This window comes from Euprymna scolopes, chromosome 5, assembly GCF_053919585.1.
Source record: "Euprymna scolopes isolate OS-2025 chromosome 5, ASM5391958v1, whole genome shotgun sequence".
Taxonomy (NCBI): domain Eukaryota; kingdom Metazoa; phylum Mollusca; class Cephalopoda; order Sepiida; family Sepiolidae; genus Euprymna; species Euprymna scolopes.
Genome location: NC_136486.1, coordinates 165142571 through 165159197, shown reverse-complemented (window position 1 = coordinate 165159197; position 16627 = coordinate 165142571). Strand labels below are relative to the sequence as shown.

Genomic DNA, 16627 nt, shown 5'->3' with positions numbered 1-16627 from the left:
ACGTCTTCTAACCGGAAATTCTTTAATAATATTGCATTGCAAACTCTGCAATTCACTTTCGTCTCTTAGCATCGCTATTACTGTGTCTTCGAGCGGTTCCTAATACTATTAGTAATAGTTAGGTATCAATCTTGATAATCCATCGACGGTGCCTATCTTTTTGACAATACATATTGTATTTTAAAATGGATTTGCCGTGCACGTTGGTATATATTTTTTTTTTTTTGTACCAAAAGTTGTTAAAAGATGTTGCAGAAGTGCTTGGTTTGCAGGCTTGGAGAGAAGATAATGCTCTGTATAGAAGAAGGGAGAACAAACTCCCAGACATGCCTCGTGTCATCATGCAACAGAATATATTTTCGTTATGTGACAAGTTTATTAAGCACCTTCCCATATGTGGTTGGCTTCATGTTGCTGCGGCATTCGTCAGGCGTAGAACATCTGACATTTCCATTTGGTGAGATGACAAAGTAGACGACGCCTTTCTAAACACCATGATTAAAGAGTTTCTCACCAGAGCACACAAAGAAAACTGGCACGGGGCAAAAGGTGCATTGACAACCACAACCTTAGCATATGGATTGACACAAACCCTCTCACTACTGGTATGTCGTTATTATATGATAAAGTTGTAGTAGAGGATGCTTTATGATTATATCCTTCAGAAAAGGGATGTTAGCATATTAATCCCGCGGAACTCAATTATTAAAGCAATAAACCGGGCAATCCCTTGCACTTATTCACTGATTCTGTTTGTATACATCAATCGATCTCAGATACTCCTACCGGCAGGGCCTAGATAAAAACCAGAGCAACGAGTGAGATGCTCATTCGATGATGGCTTGAGATGATAATAAAATTGGTGAAGAAATATGTGTTGTTGATGGATCCTTGGTCAGATCTAGTGAAAACAAGGCAGACCAATGTCTCAACTGATGCAATTAAGAGGAACACTGAGCCTGTGCAATCTGCCTGCATTGCATCCGTGAGCTCAGTCTTGTTTGACCAGATTAAGATTGTTTACCAATTAAGTGGTCACTCTGGTATGAGATGGATACTCTACTTTGCGAAAGAGATTGACCATGAGCTTTCTAACGCTGCCATAAAAACCATCGTCAGAAAATGTGAAGAATATCAACCGATGGATCTGTCACTCATACACTGGTTAAAGGATGCTTTAGACGTGAAACAAACGTGACAGCAAGTAGTGATGGATTGCAGTGGGGCTAATTTTTTTAGATTGATTGACTGCCGTCTCATTTGGTTTGCTATTTTCCCTCGGCAAGATGTGAAAAGTGTAACCAACCAGTTTAAGCTGCCCTTTTACCAGCGAGTCCTGCTGACAGAGATTCTGATGGATAATGACATCGCCTTTCAGAGCAGGTTGTTCAAAATCTTCCTAGATGATCTGAGAATCTGACTTCGATTCTGCTGTGCGTATATTCCCATCGAGCTATAAAAAGGATTTTTTTTTTTACATAGGCGTCACCACTTATCAAGGCCGATAGGCCATTCAAGGATAAGGGTTAAAGAGTGTACAGTAGTCAAAAGGACAATATAGTAATCAATAGTAATGGAAGTTCGGTAAATTTGTTAACTTAAGTGGAACAGCTCATCAGAAACTTGCTCACGTTGGACTTGAAGACAACCATATTATAGACGGCTGGAAAGCAGGAAAACGGAAGACAATTCCACAGGCGTGCAGTTCTAAGAAAGAAACTTTGATCATGGAATCTATGTTTAGGTTTAGGCACAGATAAAGAGTGGGGGGGAATTATTGATAGTGTTTTCAGCTAGACGAGTGTTTCTTGTGAAAGTTTGGCGAGGGGGATCATAGATTGAAGCTCAGTTGAACAATTTCCATGAAAATAACGATAAAGCAGAGACAAACTCCCAACATCTCTTCTGTGACATAGAGGTTGCAGCGAAGAGAAAGGACATCTCCCACCAGGTCACGAAGTCTATTTTGAACCCTATCAAGGCAGGACAAGTCTTTTCTAGCAGCTCCTGCCCATATGTGGCAACTGTATTCCATCCTTGGGCGTATCTGGTGATTGCTGGCAGAAAACGGTGTACTATACCGAAAACAGTATACTGGTTCAACATTATGCCAAAGGATGACGTATCGTCTGCTACAGCATTTGCTAATATGGCTTGAAAGGAATCAATGGAACATCAGTGCCGTTACACAATCAACAGCAAACTGTCTTCAAAATGAGTGACTGAGTGTGGGTAAAGGTTCTACATGGACGATGTCCCACAAAGTATGGAGTGGAGCATGTGATCAGAATTACCAGTACACAGAAGATATCAGTTAATGGAATGCCACGCTATGTGAAAGATCTCTGACTAATAATGGAACCAGGTCTGCTGATGGTTTGTTTTGACATGTCTTCAGAGAATGTAAGGGAAAGAATTGTGACATTTAGAAAGAGACCAGGTGAACAGGCATCCAGCATGAATGCAGATTGGTGCCTCTTCTGATGACGTTTGTAATAAAGAACCAGTAACAAGATGAACCAGTAAAAAAGCACACTTCACAAACGACCACCTGTTTAATGTTTCATGTACGTTTATAGGATCAGAGGGGAATGTAATAGTAATGCCACAAAAAAATCTCACCTCAAAGAAAAAAAGGTCTTTCTGCTACTGACACGTGGAAACTAGGAAAGAAGGTGTGGCATGTTTTGTAGAGCAGTATTTTGCTAATGCTTAATTAGTAAACACCCATCAGTAAAATAGGCACATGTGTATGAAAAAAAACAAACAAAAAAATAAACAAAAAAAAAAGCCCACTTGCAAAGTTTGGTGTTTTAAGCTATAATTTTACAAACCCTAGAGAACAGGTACTGTAGTTAGGAATAGATTAAGAAATGAGGCTTGCTGGTATTCACAATCTGGGATGTGGGTCAGGAATGTGACAATCTGTGTAAAGGAAATAAGACATAGTGAAACTATGCGTGTTGATACCAGCTGTGTATAAATCGAGAAACCAAGCTAATTACTGTTGTGGACATTAAAATCACCAAATTCATATACCTCGGTGCTAGTATTTTAGGTGAGTGCTGCATCTATGCTGTCAGAGACATGCTTGATTAGAGTACAATAGTGATTATTTTTATTTGTTATTTTTTGGAATCATTTGAGAAGAGGCTTCATAATTTGTGTATTCATTCGCCCGCAATTCTTATCATTGTGCCCCAATTTAGAATCTCGCTAGATTCAGCCACTTTGATGAGTCGTAGACGACGAAACACGTGTCAGTGGATAATTATATTTTAAAAATAATACATATGTCGCTCCCCATTTGGGGGTACCAAATTGGTCAAAGGGAAAATAATTCCCAACTCGCATTTAGGTAAAAATGCACTTTCATATAAATAATTGAATTCATTCAAAAAAGTATCGTTAACAAAAACAAATAAACAACATCTACGTAAAAACACAATATTTTAGTAGTCGTGCGAGATAGCTCAATGGAAGAGGCTTAGACTTCTTATCATTAGGTCCCGATTTCTTATCTTGCTAGATTCAGCCACTCTGATGAGTCGTAGACGACGAAACACATGTCAGTGGATAATTATATTTAAAAAATTACATATATATATATATATATATATATATATATATATATACACGATATAAGACTTTTATTTTTTTTTTAGCCACGTTATTATTCATGCTCTGTAACTTTTTATTTCTTTAAGAAAATTAATTTTATCCTCATAGTCTGTATTTTTTTAAGGTCTCACTGTAATATTGTTTATTTTCTCTGAATATTTATGTATCGACCGATGATCTGAAGATTTTCTTGGATCTGCTTGGGACGATTGATTTTTTAATCAAGTTTGGATGTTATTACTGTTAACCTACATAATATAATATATGGTTACGTTTATGCTTCACCAGTATCATTATAAAGAGTTAATGTTAAATATAGGAAATTGACTACTTTATCATTAATATGTGATGTAATATTAAGTATTAGATTTTGAAAATGTTGTGTAAAATTCTTTTAATGCATCGTCTCTATATTATCCTCATCGTCAACATCAGCATCTCACGTTTCATTTTCAGTAAAATGTATAGACCTACCAGGTTTATTAGCTACGATAAGTCAGCTAACCCCATTGTTGCATAAAAATTCAGGTTTCTATCTTTCCTTTTCTACAGTGTCCCTAGGATTCTTTAATATTTGCCCTCGCTTGTTTAATTCTATTTGTTTCTAGTTTTGCAATGTTTGCAAATTTAGATGTCCTCTCCAATGCTTTGCCTATAATTTCAATTGATATTGATGGATAGTAAGGTTCAATATTAAATTGTATGGATTTAAAATCGTTTATCGTTGATTGTCTGACATTCGCTAGATGCTATTCACAATTGATCTTCAACATTCAATCTATTCTATTTTCTTCCAGACATTGGGTTTATTAGCATTTTATCATGATTTTAATTTCCACCAGGGGACATAAAAGTGATGCAAAACTATTCTGTACAAGGAATTAATTCTACTCATCATAGGACTGTATGCAGTTATTATATATATATATATATATATATATATATATATATATATATATATATATATATATATATATATATTTTGTTATTGTTGTTTTTTCAAGCGATACATACGGTTAATATTGGCTCCGCCTCGAAGCTCATTTTTTTATTTACTTAGAAAGTCGCCCTTTTTAATTTGTTTGGACGTATATAACATTTTTATTTATTTTATTATTTTTAAAAACAGTAATCTACGTACACGTGTGTTTCGAGGTCATTACCTCTCGTCAGCGTAGTTCAACTGTTTCGAGGGATCGAACCTCAGACCATGTTTACCACAGTCCGGTGCCTTAACCGTTAGGCCATGATCCCTAGATTAATTATACTGTTTATTTTTATCGCTTATAAATTTAGATTTTGCTATTGTTGTTTTTTCAAGCGATACATACGGTTAATATTGGCTCCGCCTCAGAGCTCATTTTTTTTATTTACTTAGAAAGTCGCCCTTTTTAATTTGGACGTATATAACATTTTTATTTATTTATTATTTTTAAAACAGTAATCTACGTACATGCGTGTTTCGAGGTCATTACCGCTCGTCAGTGTAGTATATATATATATATATAAACAGGCTCCTTCAGTCTTTGACAGACTATGGATACCCACGAAGGGGTGCATGTGCGTGAAATTTTTGTGGCAGGAAGTGTGCGATCTCCAACAAAACCTCTCCTTAGCCGACATTGTTAAATACCAGTGGCAAGTGAAGTGCATGTACAGGACGACTGGAAACAAATGCCGAGATAAGCGGAGAGCACATACAGCGCCTAGAATTCCCAAAAGGTCACCCATCTGGTACTAACCAGGCTCAATGTTGCTTAACTTCTGTGATCTGATGAGAACTGGTGTGTCAACGTGATTATGCCGTAATACTAGCAGACCGCCTGGTGTTGCCCAGTCATAGAATACGCATAAATATTATATTTTAATTAATGCAAAACTCTTAATTATTATAAACAGAAATGCTGTAGGTATTAAACGTAACATTAAATTCCTTTTTAAAAAATGAAGTAAAAAAAAAAGCGGAAAGAAATTCAGACATGTGCATGTGAGTATTATGTTTTTTTTAAACAGTAAAAACAAAAACAAAAAAAAAAATAATCGAGCTGAGATCGAAACCAAGACCTAAAGACAGTGAGTCAAGTATGATAGCCATTAGACCAGCATGACACGATCTTTACAAAGTGTTTTCAAACCCCCCCTATTTTTAATATAAAGAAGCTGTCATGTTTCACGGCTGCACGTGCGCATTCGTGAAATAGTTAAAAGCAGATAAAAATCAGATCACCCCCCCACAAGTACCAATTATTCGATTTTCACTCATTAGCAGCCCTTCTTCGAATGAAAATCGATTAAAAAGTTTTCCACATGTCTGATTATTTTATATACCAAATTACAAGTCTGTAGATCAATAAATTCATTGAGTATGTAGGTTGAGAAGTGTTCTCATACATTCTCACTTTTATAGATATAAGGATTTATATATTTTCATCAAATTAAATAGGCGATTTTTGTCTATTAATTCTATTTTTGATTCTTTCCAACTTCACTTTTGGCAGAAACTGGCTGATATAATCGCCATATCTGTTGTAATAAAATAAACTTTACCTATAGTAATAACATCCTGAAATTTTTGTAAAGTTATTAAAATAATTGACTAATGAAAAAATATACACGATATATATATATATATATATATATATATATATATATATATATATATATATATATATATATATAAAATTTGGACAATTATTGGCGCCGATAATTGCTGATGGAAAGACCATTGAGGAAGTTGACAGCTACATCTACTTAGGAAAGAAAATTACGAAAGATGGACATCTCCGTGAGATAAAGAGAATGATAGCATTGGGATGGGCAGCTTTTGGGAAAGTGGAGAATATTATGAGAAGCCGAAAAGCAAATATGTCAATCAAAGGGAAGATCTTCAATGAATATATACTACCTGTGATGATCTACGGTAGTGAAACATGGGCCCCAACAACTCACCAAAGTAAAATCTTGGCAGTAGCACAAAGGAAGATGGAGAGGATAATGTTAGGCATCACCCTACAAGACAGAAAGACAAACATCTGGATCCACCAACAAACAAGAGTTATTGCCACCAATACTGCCATCAAAACATCCAAACACAGACGGGCAGACAACATGACAACAGATGGTCGATCAGGACAACGGAATGGACACCTCGTGAACATAAGGGAAGACCAAGAACAAGATGGAGGGACGACCTTATACAACACATGGGTAACACATGGGTTCCACATGGCTGTGGATAGCCCGGGACAGATTTAGATGGCTAAAGTCCAGGGAGGGGTTCCTCATTGAGTGATAAAACCCTTATTGATTGATTGATTGATTGATATAAAATTTATATTACTTGTTCAAAACTAGTTAGATTAATCTATCCCTGACAATGAATCCAGAAAGTACCTGGACTTATGACAAATATGGCGATTACATCAGCCAGTTTCTGCCAGAAGTGAAGACCATTATTCAGAAGTTGGAAACGATCAAAAATAGAATTAATAGACAAAAAAACGTCAATTTTATTTAATGAAATATGCTTCAGAGGAAAAAATGCTGAACATATATATATATATATATATATATATATATATATATATATATATATATATATATAGAGAGAGAGAGAGAGAGAGAGAGAGAGAGAGAGAGAGAGCAAATAGTTAATAAAACATGTTAAAAATCACTTTGAAAAAGAGTTAAAAACATATTTAATCTGAAAAGGAAACACTGAATAAGTGGATAGTCCTTAATCCGCTGAGTTTCGAAGAAATACTTTCCTTCTCATCAGAGGGTAGGAATTAGCAAAATGCGGGATCGGATTTTGCATACAAAAGTATTTGATGAAACTGCAAGTAAGTCAAAGATCTTACTTGATAACAAAAAGTGAAGCAGAGGGAATATGGTGAAGAAAAAGGTGATTTCACATGAATGGATAGTCTGGTGAAAGGCAAAGTATATATATATATATATATATACAGCATAATTACGTTGACACACCAGTTCTTATTCGATTGCCAGAGTTAAGCAACGCTGAGCCTGATCAATCTCAAATTTTTACCATTTTGGAATACCAGGCGTTGTATGTAGAGGGACGTGAACACCTTCATGCAAGAATTCCAAACACGTAACATCGTCATCTCCTCTAACAGAGATATACAAGAGACTGCGAACCGCTTGTGAATTTGATATTCACATGAAGCCGGTTGACCTGCTTAGAGTGAGTGTCAATTCAGTACTTCGATTGGTATAACATGTGTGTGTGTGTGTGTGTGTTTGTGTGTCGATCAGGTCAAGAATTCTCAGATTAATTTAACTCATTCTCTCCATCTCTTTTAAACATTGTTATAAGTGTTTGTTTCGGTTCCAAAATGGTTAATATATCGTCAAACAGAAAAAAATATTTAAGTTGATTCGAATCACTAAAGTTTCAGCTAACTTTCGCCATGATGGCAATTAAATATTTTTTTAGGTCTACACCAATTACATGATTACATGTTACATTAACAAAATGCCAAAATATCAATATTTTATACATTTTAACCATCAACATCCAATCCAAACAGCTGCATTAAAAAACTATGAGGGAAAAAATAAAAAGCGTACGAAACAGTGTGGACTTGATTTCATCCCTGCTATCCTGTTAATAAAAATACTCTGCTGAGATTGTCCCAATTCTCTTCAAACTCTTCAACAAATGCCTTGCTGAATCTTGTTTTCCTGACTGTTTCTGTGGTACCAATTTTCAATAATTCTGGTGAAAGAACTGACTCATACACTTATCACCCCATTAGCCTCCTCCTCTCTTTGGAAAAATCTTTGAGTCCTTATTCAATAAAACACTAGTTCACCACCCCAGAGATACTAAACTTCTTTCTGACTGGCAGTATGGATTTAGGCAAGCTGGTTCTACTGCAGATATCATTACTCTCTGAACGTATATACCACGCACTTTATAAGGCAGAGAAGGTTAATTATTTTTTTTACTATAATAATTAAATTAGTTTTTTACTATAATAATTAAATACCTACACACACTAGTGTTTCATCCTTTCGTGAATCTTCAGTGCAGTGTGTCACGATTAACAGCAGTCGACAGATTTGAACTCGGCAACACGAGCCATCTCTGGCTCGATTAGCAAAGACTGTATCCATTCGGCTACCATTAATCGCGTGAAATAACGTTGAATTAAAACATTTTAATTTTAAATGTTTTTTTACGTCAGTCAGACAGTGATCTAATCATTATACGATGATCTATGCATAAGAGTTGAATTGACCGTCTTAATTCAACTGAAAGTGCTCAACGATAAGAAACGAGTTTTTTAAAGGGGCTGTCATAATTATTTTTTTTTACTATACTAATTATATATATATATATATATATATATATATATATATATATATATATATATAAGACTTTTGACAGGGTTTGGCACGAAGGTTGTCTCATGAAAATAAAATCCTATGTATTACTGGACGAATACTTATTATATTAATTTTTTTATACAAGAGAAAATCCAGGTTGTAATCGATGGTGGTACATCAAAACAACTCGATATAAATGTGGATGTGACAGAAGGGTTGATTCTTGAACCTTCATTGGTCCTCTTATTCATAAATGACCTCACTGATTAAATTATCTCCAAGATGGTTATATTTGCTGATGACACCATTCTTTATAATGAACATGAGGGGAAAACGAATGAACGCATATCTTAAGGAAAGGCCTCCATTCTTTAGTGGAAGGGCACGTAAATGGATGGTATGATAACATTTAATGCTACTAAGACTAAGCTTCTTTCCTTTAAAAATTACAAGAAAACTCCTCAACTACTGATTGTCATAATCTGAAAGCTGTTCGTTCCAACCCTTCGGCTTAACATTTACAGGCAAGATGAATTGGAACAAATATATTGAGGACATTGCCAAGGCTGGTGTGAAGAAGGTGGACTCTCTTTAGCGCGCTAGAAAATTACTCACCTATTCTATATCTCTAAAGTGTCACCATTCATCCATGCACGGAGTATTGTTGGGATGGAGTATCTGCTACTAATCTCTTGCTCTTAGACAGGGTCCAAAAAAGAGTCTTCGATCGAATAAGTCCTGCATTATCAACCAAACCTAAACCTCTGCCGACATGTTGCATCCTTGTGCCTGTTTTACAAATATATTAATGGAATGGGCTCTGATGAACTCAAAGCACTAGTACCCTCTCGACATAAATACCTCTGACAAAACCAACAAGCAGCAAAATCACACTCCTTTACTGTAGAGATCTCTAGTTGCCAGAAAGCTTTCTACTCTAATAGTTTCTCCTTTAGACTGCTAGACTTTGGAATTCCCTCCCGGGTTTCTGCTTCCCTGACTGTACTGAAATGCAGAAGTTCAAGTGTAGTGTGAACAGGTATCTCGTTGCTCAACTCCCTACATAGTATCCCTGTAGATTTGGTCCCAAATGGTAGCCCTTACGTCCAAGTGACACTGTGCCCTGTTTGGGGGTGAGAAAAAAAAAGGAGGCAATCAATCTCATAAACAAACAATCAGAACTTGTATCTATATGTTGATTTAAAAATATTTTTATTAAAGGAACCAATTATAACAAAGACGGAAATATGAAGTAAATAAAAAAATTAAAAAAAACAATGAATAGTAAATAAAATACAAGCAACTTAATTGACAAATATCTTCTAAAAACTTTAAGCCATCTAATAGAAACGCAATAAAATATAGGAATAGCTAAAAAATGTTTACTCGTGTAAAGAAAGTCTGTGATCTGCAAACTTAATTCTTTTTTAATATTTTTGTGAAAGAATTAAGCTCGCCAGGCATGAAACTGCAGTAAAATGTTGTATTACCATTATAGATATACCTTTGATTTGCGTAAGGGAACTCCACAATTGCACTAAGCTGAATGTCTGATAGCCATTACCCCTGCACATGTGCGCATGCGTGTATGCAGAGACTTTGAAAGTAACAAGAGATTTATGCTTGTCTAAGACAAAAATAATTGGAATTTATTGAATTATGTGCATTTGTGTGCGTTATAAGTTATAAATCTACAATGAATTGGGAAACCTTTTTGTTTGGTAATTAATCTTTATAATTTGGGTAGGACTAGGCAGAACCTACCCAGACGGCACGTCTCGGAAGGCCATTTTTAGAGATGAGAGGAACTTTTAGTTTTTCTTTTGTTTTTAAGTCTTGATTTTGAGGATATTATTATTAGAATAGCGATGGTCCTCTACCTTTTCTGTTTTTTTTTTTTTGTATGCGGTTTTAAGCCAGTTTTATTTTGGAAGAAGAAGAAGAAGAAGAAGAAGAAGAAGAAGAAGAAGAAGAAGAAGAAGAGGCGGCGATTTTGGTGATGGTTGCATGGATTGTTTTGTGTGTGATTGTTTTAGATTAGAAAAGAAGAAACATGGATGAACCAAAAAAAAAAATTATTTGCCTTTTTCTGACAAACAAGAAAATAAAAGTCAAAGAGCAGTACAATAGAACAACAACAGCCAATCATTGAACCCAGCATTTCTGTCTGCCTCTGGGTGAGCAAGCTGGCTCCAAGCAAAATACCCTTGATACGATGATATCCACTCTGGTAGGAATTATTTAAGATTGACTAACGGTCATGAGAAAGCACCATTTTATTTATCATTTGACCATGGAGGGTGAGCGAAGCCTCTTTGGTTTTCTCTTGTCCGCTAACAAAACTTTACTTTATGCATTTTACATGAATAAAAACTCTTTGACTCTTTTCCTTAGTTTCATAGTTTTTACACGCTTTCTTATGCAAATAAGGCTAAATATTTACAAAAATATTACACTAAAACAATATAAATAAAGATATATATATATATATATATATATATATATATATATATATATATATATATATAAAGAGGGGAAAATGGAGGTCGTTGGTCATCCTTGTCACTCCAGAACTAAACAAAAGTTTCTCTTAGCTAGATTGTAGTCTACATTGCACTGTAGAGAATCTACCATTGATTTTATAAAAAAATTTTTTATATATATAATGGCTTGCATTAACGTTTAAAGTGCAAAAGTCAAGCATCATTCTATCAATTGTGCTCTAAACATTCAATTTGATCCCCCCCCTTCTCCCCGGTCATATCAAAGAACCTACTTTTGGTTTTACATGTCTGGCTTTACTGTTTATGCGTTGATAATGGCTTGAATTTAAGTTTAAAATGAGAAAAGTCAAGTATCTTTTTTTTTTTTTTTTTTTTTTTTTTTTTTACAAAGGCATCACCACATTATCAAGGCCCAGAGGCCACTCAAGGATGAGGGTTAAAGAGTGTACAGTAGAAATTGGACAATATAGTAATCATTAGTAATGAAAATTTGGTAAATTTGATAACTTATATGGAACGGCTCATCAAGAACTTATTTACTTTAGACTTGAACACAACCATATTGTAGTCAGCCGGAAAACAGGAAAACAGAAGACAATTCCACAGGCGTGCAGTTCTAAGAAAGAAGCTTTGTTCATGGAATCTACGTTTAGGTTTAGGCACAGATAAAGAGTGGGGGGAATTATTGATAGTGTTTACAGCTAGACGAGTGTTTCTTGTGAAAGTTTGGCGAGGGGGGACCATAGATTTAAGCTCAGTCGAACACTTTCCATGAAAATAACGATACATCAGAGACAAACTCGCAACATCTCTTCTGTGAGATAGAGGTTGCAAGGAGGAGAAAAGGACATCTCCTACGAGGCTACAAAGTCTATTTTGAACTCTATCAAGGCAGGACAAGTCTTTTCTAGCAGCTCCTGCCCAGATGTGGCAACAGTATTCCATCCTTGGACGTACCTGGCTCTTATATAGATAGAGAATAGCATCAGCAGTGAGATATTTACCGGATCGATAGAAAGATCCCACCATTTTCCCAGCGGCCTTGGCAACAGATTTGATGTACGTGTTCCATTTAGTGCAATTGTGCTTTAAACAGAAACATTCATTTCGCGTGTCCCTGTCATATTAAAGAACGTACGACTGTTTTATATGTCAGGCCTTTCAGCTTCTCAAATGTCCGTGTTAGGGTTAGGCTGTGTAAGGTGCTAACTTTGGTCAAAATCGTCTGTTATTTCTTTCATTGGATTATTTTGATGATCGATTATCGATACATATTGATGACATTCCCATACAAAACCTATCTAAGAACACTGCTAGGCACATAAAGTACCTTTGTGTGAAATTTGATACAAATTGGTCCAGCTGTTTTCGAGTCCATAGCAAACAAACTACCTCTTACTTTATTTTTTATTACATCATTGAACATTCTATTTTATCTTTTATAACGCCATTTTGAGTGGCATTATAAAAGATAAAATAAAAGGTAATTGCAAATTTTCTTCTAATTTTCGGATTTTGTAATCATGCACAAATACATTTCATTTTCTTTTCTTGCTATTTCTTCTGATGAGTTAAGAGCAAAATAGATTCATTGATTGATATAATAATTAAGTGATTGATTTTGACGAAACAGTTGCTGTCAAGAATTGTAAATGTCAACGTAATTAAAGAAATAAATTGTCAACATCATGAAATATGGAGTATAAACTTTTATCATTTGTTTATATGCTCTGTAATTGCATTGAGCTTAATAAATTAAGGATTAGTATATAAAAAAATGAAATATAATTTAAAAAAACATATTTCCATATATGTATATATATGACTACTTCATTTAATCACATAAATTAATATGCGAAAGTATAAATTTATGCGTAAACTTTAAGTATTTACTTCAACAGTGCTCAATACGTACTAAGTTATAAAATATATATGGTGATTAAGCTACGCGTTTCATCCACTCTAGGATTCATCAGGCCTAATGAATCCTAGCGTGGATGAAACACGGAATATTCTGTGTAGCTTAATCGCCATGTGCTGGAAATGGCATTCATAGGTACTTAATTTCCTTCCATTCATGTGTTAGTTACTAGTGGCCTGGAGGAAAGACACTGGCCTATGAAACCAAGTGTGGCTTTATGACTGAATTCGAATTTCCTGACCAGCAGTAATCATCACTGCTTACACCGATGATTGCATAAGCACCTAACTTTAGTGTCTCTAGGTATAAAAATTGTTAATATTTCAAAACATTATAGTTATATCTACACATATATATATATATCTATATATTATTATTATATACTCTTAAGCTGAGCTTTTTCCCCCTGTGACATTGAGATATTAAATCTTTTATTCTAGCTAAAAAATGCAACTTAAACAAAAAACTTAGGCACAAGACCAACTCAAAAGGGGGAAAAATGAGGGTCGTTGGTCATGCTTGTCACTCCAGAACTAAACAAAAGTTTCTCTTAGCTAGTATCTTCTTCCACCATAATACCACATTCACCCTTTCATACTGGGGGACGTGTCGAGGACAGGGGAAGAAAAAATACAACAGGACCCTACTTTTTTTTATTTAAAAATTAAAATAAACTTTATGCGAGTAACTACATGAAGGTTAACTAATTTGCATATTTCTTTGAAAAACGGGTGTTAATCACTTATGCATTTTTTATTTTTTTATTTTATTTTTATTTTTTTACATGGAGGTCACCACTTATCAAGGCCCGGAGGCCACTCAGGGATAAGAGTTATTGCGTGTACAGTAATCAATGAGATAGTATTGTAGTAATGATTCGTATTGGAGATTTGATAGAGTGTCTTACTTAAGGTGGCGGCTTGTCAGGAATTTGTTTATGTTGGACTTGAAGACATCCAAGTTGTAGTCAGGTTGGAAACAGGCAAACGGAAGAGAGATCCACATCTACGTTTGGATTTAGGCACAGATAAAGAGTGGGGAAAATTATTGACAATAGTTTCAGCCAGACGGGTGTTTCTCGTGAAAGATTGACGAGGGGAGGACGAGAGATTGGAGCCCAGACGAGCACTTGCCATGGAAATAATGATAAACCAAGGACAGGCTTGCAACGTCTCTTCTGTGGGAGAGAGGCTGCAGGGAAGAGAAAAGGGCATTCCCCACTAAGCCACGAAGTCTATTTTGTACTCTGTCAAGGCAGGATAGGCTGTTTTTAGCAGCTCCTGCCCAGAAAGTGGCAGCAGTACTCCATCCTTGGACATACTTGGCTTTTATATAGATAGAGAATTGCATCAGCAGTGAGATATCTTCTGGAACGGTAGAAGGATAGCACCATTTTCCCAGTGTCCTTGGCAACAGACCTGATGTACGTGTTCCATTTCAGATCAGGAGTAAAGGTCAAACCCAGAAGTTTGTCAAAACATGGAGCCTTCCCAAGACGAGAGCCATCCTTTTCAATTGATGCCAGTAGGGGATCAGAGCGTTGATAATGTAAAGATAGAAGATTGGTTTTGGATGCATTTAAAGTGACCAGCCACCTCTTCCTCCACTGTACCACGCGCTCAAGATCAGAGGAGAGAGAATTAGAGAGAACTTTGTCATTTACGACCTTTGATGTGTTGCCATAGATGGCTGTGTCATCAGCACAGATGTCAACAAATGATTTAAGTATGTGTTTTGGGAGATCATTGATGTAGATCAGGAAGAGAGTTTGGCCCAGAATCGACCCCTGAGGGACTCCAGCATTAATACTGTGGGCCTCTGATTTCTGCCCATCAACCACTACTCTTATGAACCTATTGGAGAGAAATGATTTAATGATTGAGAAAACATTTCCAGTTATACCGTAGCTGGAAATCTTGTGAAGTATGCCATACCTTGTCGAAGGCCTTTGATATGTCAAGAGCAATTGCCCTGGAAAGGAAGCTTTTTTCAAGAGATTCAGTAATACTATGAGATATAACCGTTAGAACATCTGCTGTAGATCTTGCAGAGTGGAAACCATATTGCATGTCACTAAGAAGGTTGTTTCTGCTAAGGTTATTTAATATGGATTCCAACAACTTACTCATGACACACAGGAGACTTATTGGTCTGTACTGAGAGGGAGATGGCTTTTCACATGAATTCTTAAATAAAATACTGATGAGGTTTTATAGTTTCTTATTAGATGATTTGTTTCATTTAACTATTACGCTGAATTCTATTTATGCATAGTTTCTACATTCTGCATAATTGCGTAGAATTTTAGATGAAAAAGTTCTATCGCACCGAAATATTTATATATATATATCTTTTTTTTTTTTTTTTTTTTTTGCATTTTTACCCCAAACAAAGCACAGTGCCATTTGATGTAGGGAGCTACTATCTGGGACAGAATTGCAAGGATCCTATTTAGCAAGTTTGGCAGCAAGATATCTATTCGCATTACACTTGAATTTCTGCATGTCAGTACAGTCTGGGAAACAGGAACCAGGAAGTGAATTCCAAAGTCTAATAGTTCTAGGGAATAAACTATTCGAGTAAAAAGCTTTCTGGCATCTGGGGATCTCTACTGTGTAGGGGTTGGATTTTGCTGGTTGTTGGGGGTATTTAGGTCGAGGAGGTACAAGGTCTTGTAGTTCGTTGGAGCATCTACCATTAAAACACCTGTAAAACAGGCAGAGTGATGCAACATTTCGTCGATGGGACAGAAGCTGAAGTCGAGCTGATAGTTCAGGACCAATTAGGTTAGCGATTCTCTTTTGAACACTTTTGTCCAGGAATGAGAAACTAGTAGTAGATACACCAGCCCAAATGTGACAACAATACTCCATAGATGGGCGAATAGTGGCTTTGCAACAGCCCAAATGTGACAACAATACTTTATACATGGTCAAATAGTGGCTTTGCACCAGCCCAAATGTGACAACAATACTTTATACATGGTCAAATAGTGGCTTTGCACCAGCCCAAATGTGACAACAATACTTTATACATGGTCAAATAGTGGCTTTGCACCAGCTCAAATGTGACAACAATACTTTATACATGGTCAAATAGTGACTTTGCAACAGCTCAAATGTGACAGCAATACTCCATAGGTGGGCGAATGGTGGCACAAGTACAGGGTACTCTCAGGCATAAGTAACTTTCTGGTACGGTAAAGAGAGCTCACATTCCTTGCAGC

General features: G+C 35.8%; 1 long non-coding RNA gene and 1 pseudogene across 1 annotated transcript in view; one reads left to right on the top strand and one right to left on the bottom strand.

Annotated features, from left to right (window-relative positions):
* The window catches only part of LOC145277107 (uncharacterized), a 314963-nt gene that overhangs the window by 75568 nt on the left and 222768 nt on the right, over positions 1–16627 (top strand). The window lies entirely within an intron of this gene.
* Positions 5316–5432, bottom strand: LOC145277146 (5S ribosomal RNA; annotated as a pseudogene).